The sequence below is a fragment of the Triturus cristatus genome, chromosome 4_1, assembly GCF_964204655.1.
Source record: "Triturus cristatus chromosome 4_1, aTriCri1.1, whole genome shotgun sequence".
In the NCBI taxonomy this organism is placed as follows: domain Eukaryota; kingdom Metazoa; phylum Chordata; class Amphibia; order Caudata; family Salamandridae; genus Triturus; species Triturus cristatus.
The window spans coordinates 1,190,316,230-1,190,338,926 of record NC_140585.1 but is presented as its reverse complement, the minus strand read 5'-3'; the positions used below and the strand labels follow the sequence as shown (position 1 = coordinate 1,190,338,926).

Sequence of the window (22,697 nt, the reverse complement as noted above, 5' to 3'; positions counted from 1 at the left end):
TGTGTGACCGCTGCTGTGACCTTACTGCCTGCCTGCGTTCGAGTGCCAGTGTCCTCCTTCTCTTTCTGTTTCCCACGTGTGAGTGCCTGTATTCGCTTACATTGTACCCGTTTCATTTGTTGCCTGGAAATTGTTCCCCTCACCTTTTTGCCCAGATTGTGATCCCTTTTTTTTCTGTTCCCCTGCTCACCGCGTCTCCCCCTCGCTGCTCGTTTCCCGCCGCCGCGTCCCGTAGCTCCGCCCCCCTCGCACCCCATTGGCCGCCCGCTCCCACCTCCCAGCTGCTCCTCCCTCCCTCTCCCACTCATATGGAGGCCGCGCAGCGGTAGAGAGAGCGACCTCTGACCCTGTTTACCAGGCAGGTCGCTCCCCTCACCGCCACGCAGCCCCCTGTGTGACCGCTGCTGTGACCTTACTGCCTGCCTGCGTTCGAGTGCCAGTGTCCTCCTTCTCATTCTGTTTCCCACGAGTGAGTGCCTGTATTCGCCTACATTGTACCTGTTTCATTTGTTGCCTGGAAATTGTTCCCCTCACCTTTTTGCCCAGACTGTGATCCCTTTTTTTCTGTTCCCCTGCTCACCGCGTCTCCCCCTCGCCGCCCGTTTCCCGCCGCCGCGTCCCGTAGCTCCGCCCCCCTCGCACCCCATTGGCCGCCCCGCTCCCACCTCCCAGCTGCTCCTCCCTCCCTCTCCCACTCATATGGAGGCCGCGTAGCGGCCGCGCAGCGGGCGCGCCGCTGGCGCGCTGAAGGCGCGCCTAAGGCAAGCCCGTCTGCGCCCGTCCGCGCCTGGCCGCGCCCAGCGCCAGACCCCTTGGCCCCCGCAGATGCCAGCCCACCCGCCTGACCTACAACGCCGCCACTCTCATCGCACTCAACACCGGCCGGATCCCCGGCTGCTGCAGAGCCGCCCCAAGAAGCACCCACGGATCCTTCACCTGCCAATCCTGCAAGTTCTCCTGCACCCGGACCCGTACCGCTCCAGCCAAGCACCAGCAGCAACCACCTGAAGTGCATCCTGCTCAACACCCGCTCCGTCCACAGACACGCCGTGGAACTATGGAACCTGCTCGACACCACATCTCCGGACGTCGCCTTCCTCACGGAGACCTGGATGAATGCCACCTCAGCACCCGACATCGCCATAGCCATCCCGGACGGATACAAGATCACCCGGAGGGACCGCTTCAACCAGACGGGAGGAGGCATCGCCATCGTCCACAAGAACACCATCCACATCACGACCAACTCCGAAGACACCCTCACAGCCGCCGAACATCTTCACTTCCAGATACACACCAACCCCAAGACCACACTCAGAGGCACCCTCATCTACAGACCCCCAGGACCTCTCCAACCCCAGCGCCGGAAACAACGACATCACTCCCTCACAAGACCTCTGCGTCTCACTCGCCTCGTTCTTTCACCGCAAGATAGCCGACATAACCAACAGCTTCGGCGCACAGACCACGCACCCAACCACCGAACCGACGCCCCCCACCACCACCCTCCGCGCCTGGACCCCGGTCAGCACCGAAGACACCATCCACACGATGAACACCATCCACTCCGTATCACCAACCGACCCATGCCCCACCACGTCTTCAACAAGGCCGACTCCGTCATCGCACCCCAACTCCGGGACATCATCAACTGCTCCTTCAACACCGCCACCTTCCCGGAGAGCTAGAAGCATGCCGAACTCAGCGCCCTCCTGAAGAAACTTTCAGCAGGCCCCACCGACCTCAAGAACCACCGCCCCATCTCGCTCCTCCCGTTTCCGGCCAAAGTCATCGAGAAGACCGTCAACAGACAGCTTGCCGCCTTCCGCGAGACGAACGGATCCCTCGACCACTCGCAATCCGGCTTCCGAGCCAACCGCAGCACCGAGACCGCCCTCATCGCAGCCACTGACGACATCCGAGCCCTGCTCGACAACGGGGAAACAGCGGCCCTCATCCTCCTAGACCTCTCCGCAGCGTTCGACACGGTCTGCCACCGCACCCTAGTGCAGCGCCTCAGCAACATCGGAATCCAAGAGAAGGCCCTAGAGTGGATCATCTCATTCCTCGCCGGAAGAACCCAGAGAGTCCGCCTCCCCCCGTTCAGATCTGAGGCCACCGAAGTCATCTGCGGCGTACCACAAAGATCATCACTCAGCCCCACCCTCTTCAACGTCTACATGAGCCCCCTCGCAGCCATCGCACGCCAACACAACCTCAACATCATCTCCTACGCCGACGACACACAGCTGATCCTCTCCCTCACCAACGACCCAGCCACCACCAGAACCAACCTTCACGAAGGGATGAATGACATAGCCGAGTGGATGATGAACAGCCGCCTAAAACTGAACTCAGACAAGACGGAAGTCCTCATCCTTGCACCATCTCCCTCTGCTTGGGACGACTCCTGGTGGCCCCCCACCCTGAGCAGCGCACCCAAACCAACGGACCACGCGTGCAACCTGGGCTTCATACTGGACTCCTCCCTCTCGATGACCAGACAAGTCAACGCCGTCTCATCATCATGCTTCAACATCCTACGCATGCTCCGAAAGATCTTCCGATGGATCCCCACCGAAACCAGGAAGACGGTCACCCAGGCACTCGTCACCAGCCGTTTGGACTACGGTAACACCCCCTACACCGGAACCACAGCCAAACTACAGAAAAGACTCCAACGCATCCAGAACGCCTCCGCACGACTCATCCTAGACCTCCCCCGTCACAGCCACATCTCCGGACACCTGAAAAACCTGCACTGGCTCCCCGTCAGAAAGAGGATCACGCCCCAAAGATGTTTCGGGCGATTCTATTATTATCAATTTTAAAGACAGCCGTGTTGCTAGCTTTATATGTGACCATGCTCTTTTTTGGTCTCATTCGGGGATTCAGGTGCATGACGTACACTATTTTTATATGCAATTTACTATTCGTGAGGACAGGAGGGGTCACGCCTGGACGGGGAGAGGATTTAATCATGGAACTTTTGCTTTGAACCCCAATGGTAATAATGGTATGTGTAACTGGAATGATATAGATTGACCAGAGGTAGATCATTCTAGTGTAACCGTCCCTGGGGGAGTTTGCCTTACTGTTGATATGCCACTGGCTTACTCTGATGTTTTTTCCCTGGCTCAGTTTTGTACTCCTTCCCCTTCTAAGGATAAAGTTTCAAACTTGCCTGTTCAGTCTCTGAGTCCACAGGTAGTCACATCTTGTTTTGATGTCCAGATTAGGGCGTTGGGATCTAGGTTTGGATCCTTGATTTCCTGGAATGTTGCTGGCCTGAAGGCGAAGATGGATTCTCCTGCATGGGTAGAGTTCATAGGTAACTTTGACGTCTGTTTATTCCAGGAGACTTGGTCTGTTGAGCCTTTGTTTTTGCCAGGCTATTTAAATTTCCATATCCCAGCATCCAAGGGCCCTAAAGGCCGTCCTATGGGTGGCCTAACTATCTGGGCTCGCCAGGCTCTATTTCCTAAGGCTAGTGAGTTCCAGACCGGGTCTTTAGATATCCAATTAATTAGGTTGCCTTTGGTCTCTATGCAGGACATGGTTATTTTTAACCTCTATCTTAGAGGGACAAAGGGGAAAAGGTCGCAAGTTCTGGTCACCCTGGATTCTCTTATGGATACCTATGGTAGTATGAAGGGCACGATTATTGCGGGAGATTTTAACGTTACGTTTGAACCCCTTTTAGCCTCGGATTCAGAATGGGGTCTTGATCCTGAGGAGGATCGTCTGTGGGATATTCCAGCTTTGGCTCTCCCCCCCAATTAAACGTTGGTCCGAGGTCATAGTCCAGATAAATTCTCTTTGTTATGAGCATGGTCTTAGGGCTTTGAATGGCAGAACTCAGGGTGATAAGTCGGGTGCTAATACTTTTGATAATGGCCGCTCCAAAAGTAGGATTGATTATGTCCTTTGCTGTAATAACTTATGGCATTCCATCAAAGACATGGTGGTGGAACCTAGAGTCGAGAGCGACCATAATCCCATTTGTGTCACTCACCAGTGGTGGAGCGGTACTTCCTCTGTAGCCGGTACAATTGAACTTCATCCGCCAGAAGTCGTTCCCTCTAATAATATGCGCAGGCTTAGGTGGCGGGAGGTGGTGACTAATGATATGTCCATAGCAAAAATAGATGCTGACTTGGCTGGTGTTATTTTGCATCTAGAGGACGTACTGGCCTCTGATGAAGGTTTATCCCAAGTAGCCGGTATTCATGAGTTATTCTTTGAAGGATTAAAGGGATATTTTCTGAAGCCAGCCACTAAAAACAAAACATGCCCTTCTAGGCGGCTCCGTTGGTATGACAGGGAATGCAGAAATGCAAGATTAAATCTAGCTGCTGCTCTTTCAAGTGGCAACAGGACTTGTACCCAGCTGGCAAGGCAGGCTTACAAAAAATGCCTTGTGCAAGCCAAAAAGAACTGGGATGAGCTCTTCTGGCAGGATCTGAAGGGAGCAAGTTACGGGAATGACCCCAGAAGGTTTTGGAATATTATTAAATGGAATAGGGGTGGCTTGCCCGATACTCCTTTAAATTATGTGGCCCAGGACGAGTGGCTTAAGTATTTTAAGCCTCAATATGCCTGTAGCCTTTCACATATTCCTTCTGTAACAATTTCATATGTTTTCTATAGTAAAGGCCCTTTCAGCCCCAAAGATGCTTTAATAGTCTTGGCCTCGGTAGCTACCGGACGTGCACCTGGATCTGATGGGGTTCCGTCCGATGTCTTTCTCCAGAATAGAACCTGCTGGAGCAAGTACATTGCACTAGTGGCCAACGCGGTGGCTGAAGGTGCCCCTGTACCAAAATCTTGGGGGGGCGCTATTATTATTCCAGTCTTTAAAAAAGGTGACAAGGCTCTCCCGTGTAACTACAGACCTATTAGTCTGATAGACACAATTCAGAAGATCATCGGGAGGATGGTCCTGAATTTAATACTAGATTGGGAAGAGGATAATGGGGTTTTATCTACATTTCAAGCTGGCTTTCGTAGATCCATTAGCACAGTGGACCAGGTTTTTCGCTTCATCCAATTACACTGGAAGGTTGTGACTCTGGGGAAAGGCAGTCTCTTTGTTGCTTTTGTTGACTTAAGAGCTGCCTTTGACTTAGTTCCACGTTCAAGGTTGTGGCTTGTCTTAGCAAAGTAGGGGCTTCCTCCGGAAGTTTTGACTCTGGTTATGAGACTACACAAGTCCAATTTTTCTAAAGTTCAATGGGGAGGTTTTGATGATGTCACTCCTGAGTTCCCAGTTGAGCGCGGTGTACGCCAAGGTTGTACTATGGCCCTGACGCTCTTTTCCTTGTATATAAATGGGATTGTAGATTGTATGCTCAGTGTTTCTACAGATGCTCCTAAGTTGGCAGGGATAGTTACCCCAATATTGATGTTTGCGGACGACACTCTTACTGTGTCAAAAACGCCAAGTGGTCTGCAAAGAGCTCTGTCTGTCTTTGATGACTTTTGTCTAGTCCAGGGTTTGGAAGTAAATGTATCTAAGACCAAACTTATGGTTTTTAATCCACCTTCTAGTTATAGAGTAAGGAAGTTCTTTATGAATGCCCAGCCACTGGAGGAGGTCAACAGTTTTATATATCTTGGTATGCACATATCTAATGACAATAAGTGGAGTAAGTATGTCATGACGACCTCCTTGAAATTTCGGCAGATTACTGGGGTTTTACTCAACGAGTTTAAAACCTCCCTTACTAAGCCGATTAAACCTGTCCTTCAAGTTTATGAGGCAAAGGCTTTAAGCTCTGTCTTGTACGGGGCTGAGCTATGGGGTTTCGACTCGTTGTGATCACTAACGGTAGTCGAAAATAAATTTTTACCTAGTATTACAGGCCTTCCCCAGAGTACTCCCTTGGTCCCTTTAAGATATGACTTAGGTAGGAGAGCTATCCTGGAACTAGCCAATCTCCGTCCGGTTTTATACTGGCGGAGGTTGTGGTCTACTCCTGAGCTCTCTTCCTATGCCAGGGGGCTCTTGGATGTCATCAAGTCTGATACTTCTCATAAGATTGGCTGGCTGAGGAAGATAAGTGCGGCCCTTGTAGACTTGGGCTTGGTGGGGTTGTGGAGTGATCCAATGACAACAATATTCCCTTCCAAGAGCTCCTTGAAAATGTTATATTGGGAACATATTGATTATAAGATCTGGAGCCAAGTTAATTGTTCTTGGATGACTAATTGGTTCTTGGAGACAAAGGTTACTCCAGCCCTAGAAACCTACTGGGACTTGATTACTAAGCCAAGTGACAGGAAATTATATTTTCAGCTACGAGTAGGTTCCTTGCCACTCAGGTCCCTGACTAGTAGGTGGTCAAGTGCTGGTAATGATACATGCCCTGCATGTGGCATGCAGTCTGAATCAATTGGACATTTTCTGTTTGTCTGCCCCGCCTATATTGACCCAAGACGTATCTGGTTGTCTCCATTGTGTAGGGTTTTGGGCACAAGGAGTAGCCTCGTGGCCCTAAGAATCTTACGTACTAATACCCTACCAATTATTTCCATTGGTCTTGCCAAATATTTGGGCTGGGCATGGTATCTAAGAAATAAAGCGATACGCTCACTCTGTTAGTTCTTAATTGAGCTTTGTATGGAAGGGCTATGGAATATTCTTGCTGTTTTAAATTTCTGCATTTTACATGTTATTCCACCATCTAGTCGTCTGATTCACTGTTTAATCTTTTTTTTATATCCATATTTTAATATTTATTATATGATGTATTTTATGGTTCTTTGCATCCATTTGGGTGCTTTTATTGTACCTGTATTTTTGTGATACTTGTGTCTTTTATGAATTTGAACTTTCGAATAAAGACTATGATGATGAATCACGTTCCGACTCCTCACCCACGCACACAAAGCCCTCCACGACTTGGGCCCCAGGTACCTCAACAACCGCCTGACCTTCTACACTCCCACCCGCCAGCTACGATCGTCCAGCCACGCCCTCGCCGCCGTTCCACGCATTCGAAGAGCCACCATGGGAGGAAGATCCTTCTCCTACCTGGCAGCCAAGACATGGAACTCCCTCCCCATCCACCTCCGTCTTACCCAAGACCACCTCTCCTTTAGGAAACATCTCAAGACCTGGCTGTTCGAGCAGTAGCGGACCCCCCTTCCTCTAGTGCCTTGAGACCCTCCGGGTGAGTAGCACGCTTTACAAATAGTTGATTGATTGATTGACAGTACAAATGTGAAATTATGAAGATCACAACAGTAAACAGCTATGGTTGTCCTTTGATCCTCGTGTTATTTCTTCAACTTTAACCAATGCAGCAGAAACTTGAAACATTAGCAGTAGAAATAAGAGAAAGCAATTCCTAATGTATTGAACACAGCTGGGTAAAAGCAGGGATCAATGCACTATTATGTGGATGTTATTAGGGCTTATTGCAGCCCAGAGTAAAGAGGCTATCTTGGCCAGAGTGTAGAGACCATACTTATAGCCCAACTGGTTTTTCATCACAAAAGTATACATTTCTGGCCACATACTTCTGATGTGTCATATGATGAAGCTTTGCATTCATTCTTGTCCCAAAGGCTTTTATACATGCATTCATTCTTGCCCCACGTGCTCTAATACACACGTGCTGACAATATGCAAATGCGCAAAGAAAAAGTCACTATTTTGTGTACTTTTAATTTCCCCTTTTCACTGGCCATCAGTGCCCCATGTGCTCTGGTGTACACATGGTATGGATACGTTAACACATCTACAGAAAAGCCATATTTCTACGTTCCCATTCGCCAGTATCTTAGCCAACATAAAAAAAAATCTACAATAGCTGCATTTGTACGCTACACCTCGAAATTGGAGGGGAGGCATGGGAATATCCAACAGTGAGAGTAACAGTATTCCTATGCCTCCTTTTGAAAGCAAAGGGGGAACATAGAAATAGTTACTAGTAACAAAATTGGGGAGTGTAGAGGGAACATAGAAATAGACACAAAAAATCGACATCAGAATAATTAGCAATTTTACTTTTAGTCTCAGTTTAGTTATTTATTAGGGCATTTTGTATAAAGCTAAAACAAGTCGCTTCACAGCCACTTCAGCGTTTTAAGTGGTAGATTCAGCCTCAGACATTACAGATATCCAAGCGAGAGCGATTGTCCTGGCATTCTTACTGCAACAATTACCAGAATGGTTAGTAAAGACAACCAAAAGTCTCTACTGTCTTTCAAGCTAGAGATATTACCATTACAGCGTGTACTCCTTGAGGACTATAAAGACTTAACCTGCGGCCTATAGCTTATGTCATCCAATGAAGTTGTTCATGAAGACCAAACTTGCGGCTTTCGAACTCCAAGACACAGGTGATCCTCGCAGTAGAACTCCATAAACAGTAGCACCAAAATCTCCATCTTGTAAAGTTCAAATTCGAAATGGTGGATGTTCGAATACTACACTACAAATTGTGAAATGTGTGTGTTTTCCCTAACAGCTCTATTGTGCTCCCTTATAAGTAATCAGCCGCCACTCGGTGTTTCTTTGATGCATCTCCTGCAAAACTATTCTGCAACTAATGAACTGCTTGCACTCAACTAAGGCTTGGTAAGTCAAAATAGTAACTGTCAGCATATTTCTTGTGTCATCCAACATTGGCTGGTGGCAGACATGCCTTTGGCAAGTGCCATGCCCTATGGGTTAACACCCGACAGCCTCTTCTTCATGTGCTTTGCTGCTTTGTACTACAAACTGTGGCTATTTTAGAGGCACTCACACTGAGAAGAGAGCTCTCACCTTCCTGTGTGCTGACAGCTACTTTTGCAGCTGAGATATAAATGCAGGCCACATTTCAAAGCAATGTTCTACTGAAAAACATAATCTCATGCTAGAATTGTTTATTTAATGTTTCAAATAAGCACAACGATAAATAACCCAGCAATAGAATCTTTATCAAAGTCTAGTATGTGGTTTGAAATATACTCAGAGTAATGTCATTTCTGAGGTAAAACATTTGAGAGTCTTACGCTTAAATTGAGTGTTGTCGTGCATTAGACCACATGTTGAAATCTCACCGCCAAGCTGCAGGTTGGGAGGTATGCCTTTGAAGGCGTAGGGACAGAGCCAACAGAGGTCTAGGACTGGAGTTACAATGGTGAATTACCTGTGTTGCCAGCCTGTCACCAGGAATAGGTTGCTTTACCCTGTCCTGAAGAAGTCTCGCAGCTGAGGTCCTAAAACTCCCTCCGTGCGTTAGCCAAGTCGAAACGTCGACGCCCTCCACCCACATGAGGCCTGTACCTGTCGCCCTGTTCTATATTTCGAAAATGCATTTGATGCATGGATGATTTGAATACATGACTGTAAAAATGTTCTAATTTGGACAGGCCCCGCTACACTGGTCTTCTTTACCAGTTTGCTGTTGTAAATTATTTGAATTGTCTATTCCTTAACCTGTGTTCTTTACTGTCACTTGCCCTACGCGAGCACGCCCAAATTCCCCCTTCTTTCTTCTTTTGCAACCTATCATTAATGTATTGATTTAAGTATAATATGTAGAATAAATGCATTGCGGATAAATTTGTTTCTTTGGCACTTTCTTGTTTTTGATTTCCCATTCATTGTATGCATTTATAATATATCTGTTGATTGCATATACACGTAGTAGCCTTCACATGGGATTAAATGCCAGTGTTGATAGATATATATATATACACACACACACACACAACACAGACTATACAGCTTAGAATAAAGTTCTCTACGAATGAGTCACGGACCATTCTCTTGTTTTCCCGGGTCCGAGGGACTGGCAGCAGCCTGGAGGTGGCTTGTGGGGGAGCTCGGTGCCACGTGTGCCAAAGGCCCACAATGGCGCAAGAAAACTGCTCAGGATTAGAGCGTCAAACAATATGCTCCACTTGTTGGACTTGGCCCTTTTTTTCCTGAAATTTTTCGCTTTTGTGGGAAATCGCATGTTATGTGAACGCAAATATTGAATACTGTTCAAAGATGTACGCAGACTGAGTTTTCCCATTTACACCTAAAGCTTTTAAAATGGCCGCCATAGCTGTGTGGTTGTGCCGTCTGACTGAGCTGGGTTGACAGTCTAGTGGTTATTTCCCAGCAACCCCAGCTTTTGGAGGGAAGCCTGGCACCCAGGGTGCTCTACCCCTCCCCCTAGGCCAGTTAGACCCAGTTTCCCCAGACGCTTCTAGAAGCTTCTGGCACTGTCTGGAAGGTGGGGTGAGGGGCGTATAAAGGGCGGAGCTGGGCTGCCATGTGCTCAGTCAGAGGGTGGACCGGAGAGAGAGGGGACCTGTTGCCAGGAGTTACCGCCACATGGGCCTGTGTGCTGGGCCCTGAGCTTGCCTACACCCCCCTACTGTCCACAGGGCGAGGGAAAACTATAGTTGGGGCAACGCTGACCTGGAGGAACCTGTGCAGGAGTTTAGGCGGTAGGGTCTAGTCAGGGACCTATGCCACTGGAAGTGACAGGGCCTAGGCGCTGCCTTTTAAGTTGAGTGAGGGATCCTGAACTAACCCACTGATCTCCATTGAAGTCCCGGGTCCCAGGAGGGGGGCCCGGGTGAAGTCCGGCGAGGCGCTGCTGCTGCTGACGGGGCTCTCCTGCACTGAGGAGAGCCCCGCGTTCTCAGCAAAGAAGCGGGAGCGGTGTCCAAGTCCCGGGTCCCAGGAGGGGGCCCGGGTGAAGCCGAAGGAGGAGCTGGCGTCAGCAGGGCTCCCTGTGAGCGGAGGAGAGCCCTGCACGGGAGGAGACGGAGCCCAGAGCAGAACCAGGAGAGTCCCGGTGAGTGAGGGGCTCTAGCGGCAACGTGGGTGCCCAGGGGGCCCAGGCCTACTGTGGTGGGGGGGGGGGTGTCGGGGCACACTATCGGTGCCCACCCCCGGTGACTCTGCTAACTGTACTTTACATAGTTGCCCCACCGGACAGTGAGTTCTGCGACGGTGGGCAGACTTTTCTTCTGAGCCCCAGAGAGGGACTCCATCTTCACCAATACCCTGTGTGGGGCTTCCAATTGTGCAGCACCGCCGCAGTTGGGGGCATTCTGTATGTCCGCGCCCCAGAGGAGGGGGCGCCAAGGCGAGCCAGTGCCCAGTCAGCATTGCCAAGAAGGAGGCAACTTGGATGATTAGAGTCCCAGAGTAGGGGGCTCCCAAGGGCAGTAGCGCCAGAGGCTAATCTACAACTTTGGGGCAGCTGTTCCAGGGGTATTAAAAAAAGGTGCACTGTTAAGGTGGCTTACGCCTAAGGCAGGTGGTTATAACGCTGATGGTTTCTTTCCCCCTGATGCTTACAGGATGTTTAGGGTGACCCGAGATGCGCCATTACGCCAATGTTCTGTCCTAATGCGCGCAATGATGAAATGCCTCATGTGTATGCCCCATTCTCATATGATTGGCCCCATGTACCGCAGGGGGTGTCTTATGCATCTGCTAATGCCTAGTGTGATGTTGCCTGGCATTTTACCCTAAGGAGGAATGTGTCCTGCCTGCTATGTTTGAGTCCACAGGAGGTTGCCTAAATTTTCCCCCTTACAGCTTTTCTGCCTCAGGGGATATTCATGCCGTTTACTCTCAGGGGATATCCTTGATGTTCAGGCATATGGTAATGTCATGATGTTTTTATTACAGGTGGTCCAGACTTTCGCCTAATGTTATGCCCTGATGTATTTTATTGCAGGATTGAGGCCGACGGACTGTATCTTTGTTCCCACCTACATTTCCTCTATCTGAATGTCGCAATGGTTCCGGCAGGGGCCCGATTGGCCCTGCCATGTATATAATTCCCCCCTGTAACTTTTGACCCAGCGCCAGTTGGCGCAGTATAGAGATTGCCCAGAAATACCTTGTGTTTTGGTAATACAGAAGTTATTCTTACACAAACTGGTGTAGTGTCTCTTTTTGGAGTGTGCCTTGGGTGTCGCCTGTGTGTACTGCGTGGATGCTTTGCACATTTCCTCAAGAGTTTGGCCCACCCGCTCTGCACCACGCTACCCGTTTCTAACACCACCTCTTTATATCTCCAATTCTGAATACCAAGAAAGGCACAGAGTTAAAGAGTGATCAAGTGAGGGAAAGGGTATGAGGAAGGGAACAACAGGGAAAAGGAAAAAGACCTGAAAAGGAAATGAAACAAGATTAGCAAATGAAAGAATACCTACTCTCATAAATTCTCACTAAAGCGTAGCAGATTTACCTGAGACTTAACAGAGGAACTGCCTTTGCAACCTCCGTGTAATCTATACTCTTGTGATTACAAAGCTTTAGATTCCCTGTCTGAACCTGTAGATTCAAAAATAAATACACCTGCAAGCCCCATAATACATGTTCCAAACCAACACAAAGATAATTGCAAAAGTTCCACATACATACCCTAACCAGAAAAGAAAGAAAAGGTGTACGTAAAATTCCGCAATATATTATGGAAAAGTTCCTTACCCGATTGTAAAAAGAAAAGTCATTCACGATCAATGCTTCTACCATTGATATAATATTCATTGGTTCGTCATCACCACTAGCTCTGTCTTTTACTCGACTTTGTTAAGCAATTAATTCTCATTCCATTAGTTCTAGAAACAAAAACATTCAAAAGGACAGAAAAAAAGAGAGCCCAGTTACTTTACTTCAAGCACTGAATGTTCGAGTCTGCAGAGTACTAAAGTCTTTTTCACGTTAACAGCTTTAAAAAACAGAACAGATTGCTGTTTGCCTTTTGATATTTTGTTCATGTTCCCCAGAATAACAAGTAGGTTCCAACAGAAAGGAAGAATTATGTTTTTGATCTCACGTAACCTTTAGTTCAACTCTGCAGCTCCAAAGAATAAAACTTTTTCCAGCGGACTGATACAAATAAGTTTCAAGGACGGGGCAAATAAGAACACAGTTGCCCAATTAACTTATGAAGCCAGGTTCACTTTGATCTGATAGGGCAGCGCTTTTTAGGTCTCGGCTAGCGAAGGCTGCGCTTGCGCAGTCTCCCTCGCGAGAGATAATGACTTGGAGAAGAGGGGCTTGAACCCGCCCCTCTTCTCCCCTGTTCTCCATTGGCTGGCCTCTTGAATGCTGGCCAGCTATTGGAGAAGAGGTCCGTCACTCCGAACAGGCCCCGTCCTTTTCGGATTCGGGGGCGTGTTTTTTCCAACTTTTCTAATTATCTCCTCCAGCCAATGGCAAGAGGAGAGTAAAGAAAAACACGCCCCCGAATTCGAAACCGCCACTGCCTTTCTCCGAGGCATTTCTGCTTCGCCTCGGAGAAAGGCGGTGGTGTCTCCGTAAACATTCGCAGCCTATTTTCTGGTGCGGTAGGCTGGCCCAGGGAGACGAGTATTACACTTATAGCCAGGTGAGTTCACTGCCAATGACGTCTGGGTGAGGCATCCATGGATCTCCACACTGGCCTCCAGTCAGGTGATTAGCACAGCGCTCTCAGCCCTTCTAAAGACGAATCAGCCCTGCGAGAAACTACCGGGCCTCTCCCCACGTCTCCACAGGGATCCCGGCAGTGATGGACACAGGGCCCGAGGGAGAAGGAGCCGCACAGCCAGGCCGACCGCCGCGCCAATGCCGCTCACAGAACCCAATCAGGCTGCCCGCACGCACACTGCACCCCCCACGGCACTCGAGGGACTGGAAGGCCCTCTCCCCGACTCAGTCCCCCTGCGGAGCGGTAACTGTTTGACCGTCCGCCGACAGCGATCAGCTCTCCTTCCATTTTGTCGTGGTCGGCAGTAGACCTTAGCCCCAAGACCGCCGGAACAGTGAGGCATAGTAACGGATCTCCCGGCACTCCTCTGCGTGTATCTCCCACCTGATGTCTGGCTGCTGCTGGCAGGTATCCGGATGAGCATTCAATCCTTGCCAAATCTCACCGCTTTGCACAAGGCGCCCTAGCGGGAGTATAGGAAGCAGGCCTGCCCTTCCGACGGATCCCTCTCAGCTCCGCATGGGGGAAGCTCCACTTTTGCCGGTCCTCCAGCAAAAGCTTTGGTGAGCGTGGTCAAGTGATTACCAGTGTTTGTCGTGCATTTTGCAGTACAGTCCGAGCACTTCAAAATTTACATAGGATCGTATGAGGCTAAGTAAAAGGGGACATGCTGTATTTTGCCTTCAACACCCCTTGGAGGAAATAAAGATAGTACTAGTACAAATAAATACCCAATTCATTTAGGGCTACTGTGATGTTTACACATTTTCCCTCAACTGCCAAACCGAAACTATGCTTTATTATACTGACGCCACGTAGGCCAACAAACCAGACAAGCGACTGCTTGCACTCTATGGTAAAGTGTATGCAGTGTGTGACTCCGCATGAAGGCTCTCGAACTGCCCCAGTGCTAGTTGAATGGTGACCAGGCATTTGGGGGTTTAACTTTCCTGGCACAACTGGTGCGAAGGAGGGTGATTTGTAAGAAAAGTAACACACATTCCACGTCCAGTTGCGCACTGTGCTTATCCCTCAAGCTGTGCCTTCTCCGCCCCAATGACAAGACTAAAGACCGTATAATAAAACGCACGTTCACAATACTCCCAGCCTCACAATACTTTAGCTCGCGCATTCAGTCCATCCTCACACCCCTACCGAAAGTATGCATTAACTGTGGGCTCAAGCTGCACACCAGAAGGGTACGTCCACTCTTCCTTCTGCTGCGCGCCGGGAGCCCCTTCCCAAGCAGTACGTTCACTATCTGCACAGCACCAACCATGCGGATTGTAACACCCCTTCTTATTGGCTTGTACCCACTTTTCCAAGAGTTGCACGCATCACCACCAGCCCTTTCGTGCCCGTACATTTAACCTGTCCCCACAGCAACACACTCTGCCGGAAACACTTCATGAGCCCTATATTGACCGGTACTAAGCACCCCTCCTGCCCACTTCGCCCTCTTCAAGGGGGGGCATGCATTCACACTATTAATGCATTGGTATCCGTTCCCAGATGATTCGAGGCGCACACTACTCACGCAACACTCGCAGCCTGATTTGAAGTGTGCCTATGGGGGGTGGGAAGGGCAGCCCAGCAGCTATGCAGCAGACGACAACGGCATCGGAACACCGACCGGCGGCCCCCGCTCACCTCCTATCTCAGCTGCACCACTCCACCACAGCGACTCCAGCAGGGCCTCGGGACGTGACTCTCAGAGCTCATAGGCTCCACACCCAATACTAAAGCTCAAATGTCCTGGATTCAAATGCTCATTCCTGAAATCAGCCTCTATTCTGAGTACCAGGGAAATGCCTTTTCCACTCTCTGGAGCGGAGCAGGCCTGAAGGGAAAATCAAACTCTTTCCTTCGATTCACAAACCTTCTCTGCTCACTTCCCCCACAGGAGCACTTCTCTCCACAGCCTCATCCGCATTAATTGTTACATCAGCAACAATAAATAATTGTATTTTTTCTCTCCATAAACACGAACAATAAACCAGCTCTCTAAATGAAGACAAATGTTTTCTATTTTCTTCCACCAGCTCGCGCTAGCTGTAATCCCCCCTCAAACTCAGATGGAACAGGAAAACCAGGATTTGGGGACATGCATTTTCTCAGCCTGCTCCTATAATTGCATTTTCTTCATCTGAAATGAAACGTGATTTCTATTGGGAAAAGAGATATGGCAAATTGAAAGGAGGAAAAAAAAAGGCACCAGTGGAAACTCTGAGCGTGGGTAAAGATACTCAAAAGGACCGTGTTCCATTTCTGTATCCGCCCAGGATGGTGGATGAATGATACTTCCACCCGTACCCAGGGCATCATCTGTGCTCGTGGTAGTGGCCACCGGCGCCCATTTTTGGGGACCGGAATTTATCTTTCATCAATACCCTTTGGCCCAGAGTAAAGCATTGTTAAAGTTAGAGCTATTGGCATTGCTCATCACATTATTTTTGTTTTTAAAACATGTAGAGAAACGGCATTGTTATTTACAATGTCAATAGCTTAATCAGTGTGTGTGTAGGTGGCTCTGTGTGGGTGGCTCTGTGTGGGTGGCTCTGTGTGGGTGGGTGGCTTTGTGTGTGTGGCTCTGTGTGTGTGGGTGGCTCTGTGTGGGTGGGTGGCTCTGTGTGGGTGGGTGGCTCTGTGTGGGTGGGTGGCTCTGTGTGGGTGGGTGGCTCTGTGTGGGTGGGTGGCTCTGTGTGTGTGGGTGGCTCTGTGTGTGTGGGTGGCTATTTGTGTGTGGGTGGCTATTTGTGTGTGGGTGGCTCTTTGTGTGTGGGTGGCTCTGTGTGTGGGTGCAAATGCAATAGGTCTCGCATTTGAGAGTGATTAAGCTATTGACATTGTAAATAACAATGCAGTTTCTTCTAATGTTGTTTTAAAAACAAAAACATAAACAAAAATAATGTCATGAGCAATGCCAATAGCTCTAACTTTACCAATACCGAGACCATTGCATTGTAAATGCTTGTTACATATACTTCGAATACCTTCTTTATCTTTCCAAAAGACAGCGTTTCCAAATAACAGCTGCGAAATCCAAATGAGAGACAAATGTGTCTCTCTCAAAGTATCATCCTCCGCAACCATATCACAAATAAATTATGCACACCGAACGGCGTGCAGGCCCCCCATGATCCTTTTGAACTACCCATGTCCTCCCAAAGCATCATGGAACTTGTAGTCCTTTCAAACTTATCTCGTACAGTCCAGAATACACCGTTACTTCCATGTTAACCTTTACATGGAAGTAGTTTATATTGGTAACATTTGAAGGCGTTAAGATCTTTGAATCCTGACAACATGGATGTCACCAGGGCAGATGAGGCATCGGGCGAGGTCGGGAGCAATGAGAGAGAGCCTGGCGACCCTGCTGGTTCCAACGGCTGCACTGGGAGCCGGGAGGAGCAGCGAACTGGGGAGCCTGACGGGTGCTGGAAAAACTGTTTCACATGGTGAGTAGTTGAAGACAGGGAGCAGCGCAGAGGTGGGCCCTGGTGTCTGTGGCGCTGGGCAGCCTGACATCCACACCGTGGCCTTGGCGCACAAGCCGCAGCCCCTGCTGAGGACCACGGGGTGGTAAACTGCCTGAGTACCATGTGGGGCTTGGAGGGCCCCTCAACTGACAATGCTGGTGGGACACAGGCCCCCTGTGGAGATTATGGTACACGCAGCCCTGAAGAAGACTGCTCAGGCATCGTGGCAGCCCCCTGGGACATTGAACTGTGACTCATGCTGAGTACCTGGTGCCTTGAGACAAACCTGGTGGGATTTGGGCTCTACGAGGCTGACTGGCACTCTCTGGGCCCGAGGACTGCTGGGGGCGTCGGCCCAGGCAGACTGGACCTCTCGTGCGACTGGGTCTGGAGCTATTGGCTCCTACTCCGAAGCGAGGACATCAAGATGGGTACATACCTGGCATGCGGTCACCTGCGTCCCCCAGACTCCCTGCTCGACAGGCCCCAGATGGATGCTGTTGGTGTGTGGACTGCCCTGGGGTGGCCCAGAAACAGAACTAGTGGAAAGTGTTTTGACATGGGGAGAACCAGATCTGCAAGATAGCCCGGATTGCACCTGGGTACGGACACTACACCGCCCCACAGAGATGATCCGCCATCACAGGGGCCCACAGCCATCCCGTGCTTGCGACAATCGGATGGCAAGTTGGACAAGATATTAAAGGTGACCAACACCTCTGGAGAAGACCTTGAGTCCTAGACAAGGTGGCCATAGACCTATACTTCGCGATAACCGTTGCAGGCTGGCGAACAAAGTGCTATGAAGATGCGGTAGGGGCGATGCGGCCGGTGGTGGTTGTGCTACGAACGCAGATGATCAACCTAATGAGTAGTGTGGCACACCTACACTGGTGGGCAGAGGATGCAGAAAGGTGAAATAATATCAGAGTGACTGGCCTTTTGGAGAACATAGAGGTCAGAGTGACTGGCCTTTTGGAGAACATAGAGGTCAAAGACATGATCCGCATCCTGGTTGTCGACGGAGATCGCCTCACAGGGACGATCTCCCTTTTTCTCACTAGAGCGAGCCCACGTTGCCCCTGCGCACCACCTGCCGCCGAGAGCTCCGCCCAGGCCTGTGGTCGCCCGACTCCTTCATTACAAAGACTGGGACTTGATCAGTCAGAAGGCATGGAGCAATGGAAACTTACAGGTGGAAAACAGCAAAGTGAATATTTTCCTTGACTACACTATGCTGGTCCAGCGCAGGAGGACTTCCTTCCTTGAAGACAAGAAAGAATTGAAAGAAGTGGGCATAGCACACATGCTCTTTGTACAAGTGCAACTGAAGATCATACTGGATGGCCAGGCTCACTTCTTCTCTGAACCCTCTGAAGCCTGGGACTGGCTGGAACAGTTTAAAGCTGGACCAGACAAGGAGGTATGACCAAGGCCCAAGCCTGGGGAACCTAAATGAAAGTGTTGGTGAACTAAGACGACACTGCACCGCCCCTTGAAAGAACAGGTAGCCCAATCCCAGGCGGACGTGGTGGGTTTGACTACCACCATATATGCCTCATCACCGCGCATGCACAGTGATATGCCTTACGACCAGATGTGTGTCACAATGGACCTCTTCTGTGAGGAACCTCAGAACAGGCCAATATTGACCCCTCGACTGGCGGATGACCTGTAAAACAGCCGGATGCTGGCAAACACAGGAAGGTGATTGATGAACAAACGCCCCAGGGTGACACTGATCCTGCAGTGGATCCTAGTTATAGCCCTAAACCACTAGTAAACAGTTTGCTTAACTGATCTGGTTGACCGTTGGATTGTCCCTTGAAATGGACTTCTGAAAAGGACAATGGATGTGCTTCTGCACAAACAGCTAGCTGAACTGCCACAGCATTCAACAAACTTCTTAGAGTCCCTCCTTGGCGATTTATATACGCTGTTATATCGGACCTCATCCAGACATATTGATGTTGCACTTGAGGCAGGATATTATGCACTGTTTCGAGAACTGCTGTTAATTTTCTCCAGTTTGAAGACTGATGACTGTCCATTAAGGACCATCTGCCTTGAACCATCAAAGAATGTAATGTTGCATTCAACATCCATGGGATCCGACATCTGATGTAACCACCAAAGGGGGTTCTGGGTCAACAGTCAGACATTTGGACAGATTTCCCGGATTCAGACACCACTGCAGTACAAACTGTTGCTGATGTCACTGGGACCATTGATTGCAATTTCTTTAAAACTGAGTGCCAATGATTCTGAATATGCCACAACTGTGGCCAAAGAGAGGGTCTGACACACTCAACTGTAAACACACATGCTGCCTTGTAGCCCTGCACCTCATCCACATTCTTACTTGAGCTTCCTGAAGGTCCTACAGGAATGGTAACAAGAAAAGAAGACAGGCTGGTCTGTGCTCTGTTAAATAAACACTCTTGTTCAAATTCATCTTGAACTTGACATCCTATGAAAATCAAGTCTTTGGGTGGATGACATTGGTTATATGCATATTGAGAATAAAACCATGACAATGTAGGAAATACTTTGTTTTCTCTGGGGTACATAGAGTGAGGAACACTGGTGGGGCATGGATTAACCAGTCATTGAGGTATGGGATAATCAGGAACCCTTTCAGATGAAGTGACACAATGGAAGCAACTACTTTTGTGAAGACCCTCAGTGCTGACTGGAGACAAAATGGGACAACAGTCAACTGCCAGAGAGTATTCTGGATGCAGAAACCAGGGAATTTATAGTGGCAAACTGCAATCAGGGTGTGAAAAATATGCATCCATCAGATTGATTGTTGCTAGTAATTCTTCAAAGCATAGGTATGGCCCCTAACTGTGGGGGAGGTGAAATAAACCATCTGTAACATTCATGGACTATCCACAATAAGCAGGCATACGAAGTTGATATTCACAATTTATCCAGAAAAACAGACTACGACCTCCAACCAGTAATCCTGGAGCAACCACCGTCTGTTTGGGATTTGGCATAGTCAGGGACATAGGCTTTTCTTAATAGACTCTTGTTTCTGTTTGGTAGAGTAACAGCTAGAAAAGTTCTTTCCTTGTAACTTCTTGCTTTGTTCGATAAGGTGCTGTCTCCTGGAAAGTTATCTGAATGAACACTTATGTTTATAAAAGTCAGAAGATCTAGACTGATGACGTCAGAAGGAATAGGTAAAACAATACATTTGGTCTTCAGGATAAGGACCAAAAAAAGGAAAAGAATCATCAAATGGCATGTATAATGCTGAGAATATTTAGGCTATATCTGTGTACCAGTCTTTCAGTACCAAGGTGTGGCTAGCCATTAAAAATACTACATTGGCCAAGGGTCAAGCTCACACCACATCAACCAAAATGTCAAAGTAGCTGTTGCATTTCCTCATGTAATTCTGAGCACTCAGAACTATCGTGTACTGCTTTGAACAAAGCTTTGAAATCTGATGTAAATGATGGGCGAACTATAAGTCCTATATGTGCCTACCCTCAACACCTAGTGAGAGCTTAAATATGCCTGCTTCAAAGCTGAATCAACCCTTATAATCAGCTGCATCCTTCAGAATAGTTTCTTCAAATATTGAGGTTCTTTCCACAACACTGGCAACAATAGAGTTGACAGGAATGACATCAGGCAACTTAGAAAGGAGCTGGAGAAGGAGCTACTCACAAGAATCTAAATCCAGTTACAAATCAGCCTTAAAACAATATCAAACTCTTTGTAAACTGGCCAGGAAGGAATATGTATCTTCGACTATTTCTAATGCTTCAAATTGCCCACATACACTTTTTTTTTTTTTTTTTTTTTTTTTTTGAAACCGTTTATTGCACGATGAAAAAGTTACAGGCATGGGCCTACAACCATCCGGCCGGCCGCCACATACACTTTTTAGTGTGGTTAAAAAACTTGCTGGTTCAGACACACACTCAATGCCCCCTGTCCTAAATGAACAACAGTGTGACAACCTTGCTTGTTACTTTGTGAATAAAGTTGAACAAATATATTTGGCAATGCAAACGCCTCAAACAGTGGCATCTGGTACATCCTCTCCTAAATTTGAGACTAAGCATAGGGAGAGTGATGTCAATACCCTTGCGACATGGTCACTGCTAGACTTTAATTCTTTAAAAAAAAAATCTTAACAGTATAAAATCTGGTTCCCCCCGCGACTCAATTCCTCCATCTGTATTTCTGCAGTTGGATCAACCCTCTCTGATGCTCATCATGCAGCTATTAAATGCCTCTATTTTAGAAGCAACCGTTCCTGCAGATTGGAAACATGCGATGGTCCTCCCGCTGTTGAAAAAGACAAATGCGGATCCTGCCCAGCTGTCTAATTTTAGACCTATTTCTCTGCTGCCTATTTACTCCAAAATTTTGGAGAAACATGTCAATCAACAACTTACTCTGTTTGTGGAAGCTACTAACCTTCTACACCCGTCTCAGTCGGGTTTCAGGGCTGGTTTCTCCACTGAGACAACTTTACTTTGAGTATCAGAGGTATTACGGCAGGCCAAACAGATGGTCCCTCGGTCCTTCAGATTGGTCTAAGAAATATTGCATCATAGATGCATGATAATCTTCTTAAACTAAATGGTGAAAAGACCGAGGTCCTCATTTTTGGGGAAAATAAAAACCTTTGGGGTCCTCAGCACTGGCCTGGTGCGATGGGTTCTTTTCCCCAACCATCTGCATTTGTTCGCAACTTGGGAGTTTTGTTGGATGATAATCTTTCCATGAAACATCAAGCTGTGAAGGTAGTGGCCACTTGTCTCAATATTTTAAAATGGTTGAGAAAAATCATTTGGATGCTCCCGGTTTCTGTCCAGAAAACCGTAGTCCAGGCTCTTGTAATTTCACAAATGGACTACGGTAACATTCTCTATTTGGGATCCAACGGAGATGTTATCAGAAAGCTTCAAGTGATTCAAAATTCGGCAGCTAGGCCTCTTTGCCGCCTTCCCAAAAACTCGTCTTCCTCTAGTAAACTGCACTGGCTTACGATTACGAACCGTGTGAAGTTCAAAGCACTGTGTTTTATGCATAAAATTAAAAGTGGCTTGTCACCTAAATATTTACAATCTTTGGTCCATCCTTATATACCCTCTCGGGTATTGCGTTCAGCCTCCCAGGGCAAATTTATAGTGCCCAGAGTCAAATTGACTAGAGTGGGTGGCCGCTCTTTTGCCTATTTAGGCCCAGTACTCTGGAATTCTCTCCCAACTGCTATCTGCAATGAACCCTCTCTTGTGAACTTTCGCAGGTCTGTAAAAACCTGGCTATTTAACCAATAGTTTACTCTTTCTTCTAGTTTCAGGGACTTTCTGTCTGGCTTTTCAGCGCTGGGAAACCCTTGGTGGGTAGCTGTGCGCTTTATAAAATTAACCAAATAAATAATAGAATCCATATCTTCTAATCTAAGGGATACAGTTCACACATGAATGTTGGCATAGTTTTACAATACGGTTCCTTTGATGCTCTAAGGACATTATCCAACAAGTGAAAACGAATAGATACTTAAAGCATATGAGATCTCTGAAACTGATGGAGGACAGTCAATTCAGAGGTTCTTGGAGCATCAGACATTGAAAATTGTATATTCATCCTAACTATTGGATTAGATTTCTGTCAACATAGTGATGTATTTCCATTTTTGCTCTCCTGTTGGGGCTACATCATCGCCATCACATATATATGTGGGAACATGCCACATCATCTGGAACCCTTTCAATGGAAGAAAGATCTTTTCTTTTAGTTTTTTTTGGGGGGGGGGGGG

At 48.1% G+C, this 22,697-nt stretch overlaps 1 protein-coding gene across 7 annotated transcripts in view; it reads right to left on the bottom strand.

Moving 5' to 3' along the window:
* Positions 1 to 22,697, bottom strand: part of WDR83 (WD repeat domain 83) — a 162,274-nt gene that overhangs the window by 130,444 nt on the left and 9,133 nt on the right. For 3 of the 7 annotated variants that reach the window (XM_085654443.1, XM_085654442.1, XM_085654441.1), the window contains one exon: positions 12,443 to 12,573. The exons of the other annotated variants lie outside the window; for them this stretch is intronic. The gene's annotated coding sequence lies outside the window, so the exon portion shown is untranslated. The remainder of the gene's footprint in view (positions 1 to 12,442; positions 12,574 to 22,697) is intronic. 7 annotated transcript variants of the gene reach the window in all.